The 6,488-nt window shown below is 45.8% G+C and overlaps 1 long non-coding RNA gene across 2 annotated transcripts in view; it reads right to left on the minus strand.

The window, feature by feature from the left end:
- Positions 1-5,488: 5,488 nt before the first annotated feature.
- The window catches only part of LOC116101492, a 1,971-nt gene continuing 971 nt past the window's right edge, over positions 5,489-6,488 (minus strand). For both annotated transcript variants that reach the window (XR_004122853.1, XR_004122854.1), the window contains exons 2-3: positions 6,068-6,182; positions 5,489-5,620 (exon numbers count right to left, since the gene is read on the minus strand). This is a non-coding gene — a long non-coding RNA (uncharacterized LOC116101492). The remainder of the gene's footprint in view (positions 5,621-6,067; positions 6,183-6,488) is intronic.

Here is a 6,488-nt window from a genome sequence, read left to right on the forward strand (position 1 = left end):
GGGAGAGGGAGAGAGAGAGAGAGAGAGAGAGAGAGAGAGAGAGAGAGAAAGAGAGAGAGAGGGAGAGAGAGTATGTGTATGTGTGTGTGTTGGTCATTGTATTGGCTTGTTTCCTGAGATCACTTCTTTAGGGTCGCCAGATGGCAAGGAAGGCAATTGCTGTGGACAGAGGAAGGAGCTGGTCTGAGACTCTGTCCCTTGCTGCAGGAGCAGGAGCCCACTTCCACCAGGGCAGTGACTCACCCTGTATTAATTGTGCTGCAATTATCCCGAGCTTCCTCTCCTGTCTGGTTCCTTTTGACCTGCACAGCTGTCTAATAGAGACGGCTGTTGTGATTTCTTAGTTAATGCAGTTCATTATTTCCAGCACTGCCTTCAGTGGCTGGAATTTCTTTCTCCTGCAGCTCTGACTTGGAGAGTTTCATGAGCTGTGTCTTCAGCTGGGCCTCTGGTGCTGCCTGCATTGTCTGTGGGAGAAATTTCATTTGCAAATCAGAAGGAGTTCACAGAGTGTGTCGCAGTGTTGCTTCATGAGACTCCGTTTTCATCTTCCGAAGCCTCTCCCCAGTCACGTCCACATGCCTCGGTTGAGGACGAGAAAGCCCTTGTCTCCCAGGCCTCCATGAGATGAGCAGTAGGCGAGAATTTGTTTGCTTCTTAGTGCTGCTAATTATCTGCAGAGGGCTTCAGAGCAAAAGCTTCTCTTCTCTTGGCATCTCGCCTCATGCTGGGTCAGGCCACAGAGACCCAGACGTCGGGAGCCCTCGAAGCTTCTGATGTCAAATGTCTTTATGAAATTACAAAAATCACACCAGCTCACCTGAAACTTTCTATTCCCTTTAAAACCCAACCCAGCATTGGATGGCTTAGGGAAATTTGTGAAGCTTTGTAAGCTGAGGTCAAATGGTCTAGAGCTCTAAGTTCTTGGTCAGTAACTATTCCACCGAGTCCACTGACCAAGGAGATGGGCTCATTACGAAGGAGAATAAAAAGCTCTCTTATCCTGGAGTTCTTTTTTCCAGGACGGTCACCAGCGTAGATGTAGACAAAACACCAGGATCCTCAGAAACAGAGACACAAGTGGTGGTCGCCGGAAGACCCAAGGCGGGAGGACTGCTAGTGCTCCATGATGGTCCAACAGGGTCATCCCTCAATGCTTAGGGTGCGCCATTACTTCCAGAAGGAGCACAAAGGCCATCTGTTCTTTCCCTTTCTCCTTGCTGTGATAACGAAAAACCTTGAGGAAAGCAACCCAGAGAAGAAAGACTTTATTTCACCTTGTAGTCTAAGGGTACAGTCCATCGTGGCTGGGGTGCCTTAGCAGCAAGACCCTGAGGTAGCTGGTCTCACTGCAGCCCCAGCGAGGAAGCTGAGAGATCTCACGCCTGGCGTGCAGGTCCCTTAGCCTTCTCCATATTGCCTCAGACCCTTGCTCACAGAATGGTGCCACCCACGTTTTAGGGTGAGTCTTCCTGCTCTAATTAACTCAAGCTAGAGACTCCCTCACAGATATGCCTACGGGCTTGTCTCCCAGTTGATACTAGAGCCTCTCAGGTTGACAACCAGTGCCAGCTGTTGGAGGTGGGGACACACAGAGGCTGGCTCATAGGAACTCTTCACCCATTCTTCCTCCTGTGTGTTGCTTCGGAGGAGGAGTAGGGAGTATGCGCTCCTCCCCAGTTCATTTGAGCTACTGCCCACCTGGGTGGCTCCTGTCAGTTCCTCCTGCAGACCTGGGACAATTGCCTTTCTCTGACAGAGAAACAATGAGAGCAGGCTGCTGACTATCCCTACTTTCGAGGCTTTGGGAAGCCAAAGGGGGGAAAGCCCTGGTATGTTGGGCATTTCGAATCTGAGCTTGTGCCTCGTGCTCCAGATTAAGACAACTGTGAGGAGAGAGCGGAGGTCAGTTGAGGGTTTCTCACCACGTGGCTGTCGATCTGGGTAGCACCTGTACTAAACCAGGTCCTCATAGGGAAGGGGTTGTATAACGGCTTTTTACCCATTACTTGGGTTTTGAAGACTGGAGATACCCTTTCTTCTATGGACAGGTATCCTCAGGAAGCCTTGAGCATAGTCTTTGTAGGGTCCATACTGCCAAGTGTCTCTAAAACTTACTAACAAGGGAGATAGAGGAAAGTCAGACTTGTGTCCTTCATTGAGTCTTAAGAAACAAATAAATAAAAGTTGTGTGAGGTACCTTTTCCTGTAGAATTGTTTTTTGTTTTTTATATATTTTCTTTATTTACATGTAAATTTCTCCTTTCCCAGTTTCCCCTCCAAAAAACAAACAAACAAAAACAAGAACAAACCCCTGTTGCCTCCCCCCTTCCCATGCCTACCACCCCACCCTCTCCCACTTATTGGCCCTGGCATTCCCCTACACTGGGGCACAGAACCTTCACAGGGTCGAGGTCCTCTCCTCCTATTGATGATCGAATTTGTAATCCTCTACTATACACATGCTGCAAGATCTTTACCAACCTATATCTGATAGAGGGCTAATATCCAATGTATACAAAGAACTCAAGAAGTTAGACTCCAGAGAACCAAATAACCTTATTAAAGAATGGGGTACAGAGCTAAACAAAGAATTCTCAACTGATGAACACCAAATGGCTGAGAAGCACCTAAAGAAATGTTCAACATCCTTAGTCATCAGGGAAATGCAAATCAAAACAACTCTGAGATTCCACCTCACACCAGTCAGATTGGCTGGGATAAAAAACTCAGGGACAGCAGATGCTGGAGAGGTTGTGGAAAAAGAGGAACACTACTTCATTGTTGGTGGGATTGCAAGCTGGTACAATCACTCTGGAAATCAGTTTGGCGGTTCCTCTAGAAATTGGACATAGTTCTACTGGAGGACCCAGCTTTACCACTCCTGGGCATATACCCAGAAGATGCTCCAACATGTAATAAGGACACATGCTCCACCATGTTCATAGCAGCCTTATTTATAATAGCCAGAACCTGGAAACAACCCAGATGTCCCTCAACAGAGGAGTGGATACAGAAATTGTGCTACATCTACACAATGGAGTACTACTCAGCTATTAAAAACAATGAATTTATGAAATCCTTAGGGAAATGGATGGATCTGGAGAATATCATCCTGAGTGAGGTAACCCAATCACAAAAGAACACACATGGCATGCACTCTCTGATAAGTGATTATTAGCCCAGAAGTTTGGAATACAGGAAGAACAACCCACAAACCACAAGAAACTCAAGAAGAAGGAAGACCAAAAGGCGGACATTTCATTCCTTCTTAAAAGGGGGAACCAAATACCCACGGAAGGAGTTGCAGAGATTAACTATGGAGCAGAGACTGAAGGAACGACAAGAGTTGTTAAAAAGATACATAAATATACAAACTCCAAGCTTCCCAGTGGAGCCGACTCAGACGTTCAGACCTAGATGTCCCCTTAGCTCTTTGTTATGAGCATGTGGGGGTGTGGAGGAGGGCACAATCACGTGAGTGAGTGCCCTATGGGCCCAGAAGACCCATAAGCTGGAGCCACAGGTGAGTGTGAGGCAGGGTTTCAGGGCCTCTAGAGGCCAAGTAAGATGTCTTCACCACTGAGCCAATTCTCCAGCACTAAGACCACAGTTCCCTAAACTGTGTCATGACATCCACGTGAGGTTGCAAACTTGAATGGGGGAAGGGATGGTTACAAAAAAATTTAGCAATGGTAAAAGGTTTCTAAGTGGGCAACAACTAAAAATTAATTCCAAACCAAATGTATAATGCATCCAAGGTGCCCCGGCAGGACTCACCTAAGCGGCACACCGCCGCCCTGGTTCTGACCATACAGGTAAGTGCCCTCACTTGGCACCGCCCCTCCGCATACGCTAGTGAGTGCTGCCCAAGACACCTCAGCTCAGCTGTGAGACTGTTGCATGCTGTGAATGGCCCTGTTTCTGACCTTATGGAAACGGTTGAGTTACTGTCCTCTATCATGTCTCAGTAAGTATCAAATGAGTCTAACTGTGCATTGTGTTAGAGTTGAACATTTAATTTTAAAAATAGCTGCTTGAATTTATGAGCTGCGTTTTGATTTTTTAAAAATTCAGTGAATCTTGACTTAGGATTAGGACAGAATTCCTAACAATTTCTGAAATGGCCTGAAACATTCTTCTGCCATCTTGTTCACAGCATGGAGAAGTGTAAAAATTAAAATATCATTCAACTATGTTTTAAGTTAAATATATTTTAACTCCTGCATGCAGTATTAAATATTCAGTGAGGATTGAATTCTTTATATAAAAATAAGCAAGACTACCCATCTAATTAGTATGCAAATTAGCATTCATTTTTAAATAAATGATAAGATTATATGTATACCAAAGAATCATCTAAATATTTCTTTATTTTTTTATCACAGATGTTTGATTTGTATAGCTATTATATATACCCAGGGTCATGTAAAATTTTCTCATGTAAAAAGCATTTGCAAGTGAAAAAGGATTAAAAGGCCATGTCTTAGAGTGTCTGGAAAGTTACCCCTTTAGCTGAAAGCCCACCTCAAGAAAATGACCATGGAGTGTCAGCTGTGTCCCTCTGCTGAGTGACACATTGTGAGTCGTTGGGTGGGAAGGAAGATAGAGGCATTAACACAAATAGAAAGCTGAAGCTTCCTGGTGATGCAAACCTAGAATTCCAGCTCCTCAGGAAGCTAAGGCAGGAGGATTGCAAGCAACTTCAGGTCTGGCCTGCACTGCAGGGTGAATCAAGACCACCTGAGAGACCTTCTTTCTAAATAAAAGATGCTGAGATTCAGCTGGGTGTTAGAATTCCAAGTACGAGGCCTTGAGTCCAATACCCAGTAGCAAGGACATTGGGAGAAGTACTGGCCGTGCGCCATGACAGGCGCCATGACAGGCACAGCACAGAGAAAGGTGCATCCGAAGGCAGGCCATCAAGAAAGGCTTTAAGGAAAGAATAAACTTCCAGATGACCTTTGAACAATGATCGGGCTTCTTGCGGCCAGTGTTTTACATATAAATTATTTGTAATATTTATAAATTATAAAAATTAGAAAACCAATATACCTTCTCTATGGAAAATATTATAACATACAAAAGAGAAAATTAAAGTGGTGCCCAGAAACAAGATACAAGTAGTATTTTGTATGTATCTCTTCCTAGTGCTTTTCCTGTGTAATATGCCCATCTATTCACACGTGGTTTTCACTAGAGGCGCATACTTAGTGACTATTCTTTTTTTTTTTCAAATATTTATTTATTTTTTTTAAGTGTATGAGTACACTGTAGCTGTACAGATGGCCGTGAGCCATCATGCGGCTGTTGGGAATTGAACTCAGGACCTCTCCAGCCCCCCTCACTCTGGCCTCGCTCGCTCTGGCGTAATACACTGTAGCTGTCTTCAGCACCAGAAGAGGGCATCAGATCTCATTACGGGTCATTGTGAGCCACCATGTGGTTGCTGGGATCCAAACTCAGGACCTTCGGAAGAGCAGTCAGTGCTCTTACCCACTGAGCCATCTCGCCAGCCCGTTGAAGACCAGGGGGTACTGGCTGACTTGACAAAGGCTGCATTTAGAGGGCAATGAGGATGAAGAGGTGAATGGAGACAGGTTGCAGAGGCTGTGTTTGTCTGAAAGGCAAACACAGAATCAGGAGATAATGGGAACCATTGGTGGGGTTCGAATATGCGATGAACAAGCTAGAGATGTTTTCTGCGAGGTGTCTTAGCTGTGGGCAAAGTGGTAGCAGGATGGAGAAGAAACAAGATTCTAAGAGAGGGTTTAGGAGACTTTGGTAGCAAGACTACCAGTAAGGTGAGGTGTGCAAAGTCAGTGAGCACCCTCAGTGGGTTCAGGCAGTTGGGATGAAAGAGAGAGGATGCTGGTACTACCACCACAGAGCTACACTGGAGCATGGCTATGGAGGACTGAGTGATCAAGAGCGACCAAGGAAATGGGGGAAGCAGGGAGACGCTGAGGTGAAGCTGGAGTCGATTTGTGCGAGCCTGTGATCTGGCTGGAGATAGTCAAGCCAGAAGCCAGATTGATGTTCTGTCTCTGGTCAGGAAACCACTAACCTGACAAATTCCTTAGAGATGGAAACAGCATATCCCAGAACCCTTGTCTGAAAGGGATGGCTCATCCTGAGGCAAGCTCCCGCCTGTTGTTAGGCACAGAGATTTGGAATTGTCCCTGCATTGGGTTATAGCAACAAAACACACACAAAAAAAGCCAGACTTCTTATTTAAACACTCCAACTTGGTTCTTATTAGGCTAGATTGAATATAAAGGGGCAACCCTCCTCTCTTTTTGTTCTGTCTGTCTCTCTCTCCCTCTGTCTCTCTGTCTCTCTCTCTGTGTCTCTCTCTTGCCCTCTTGCTCTCTCGCTCTTTCCTCTCTCTTTCTCTCTCTCCCTCTCTCCCTCCCTCCTTCCTCTCCCTCTCCCTCTCTCCCTCCCTCCTCCCTCTCCCTCTCCCTCTCCCTCTCCCTCTCCCTCTC

This window comes from Mastomys coucha, unplaced genomic scaffold (assembly GCF_008632895.1).
Source record: "Mastomys coucha isolate ucsf_1 unplaced genomic scaffold, UCSF_Mcou_1 pScaffold21, whole genome shotgun sequence".
Classification (NCBI taxonomy): domain Eukaryota; kingdom Metazoa; phylum Chordata; class Mammalia; order Rodentia; family Muridae; genus Mastomys; species Mastomys coucha.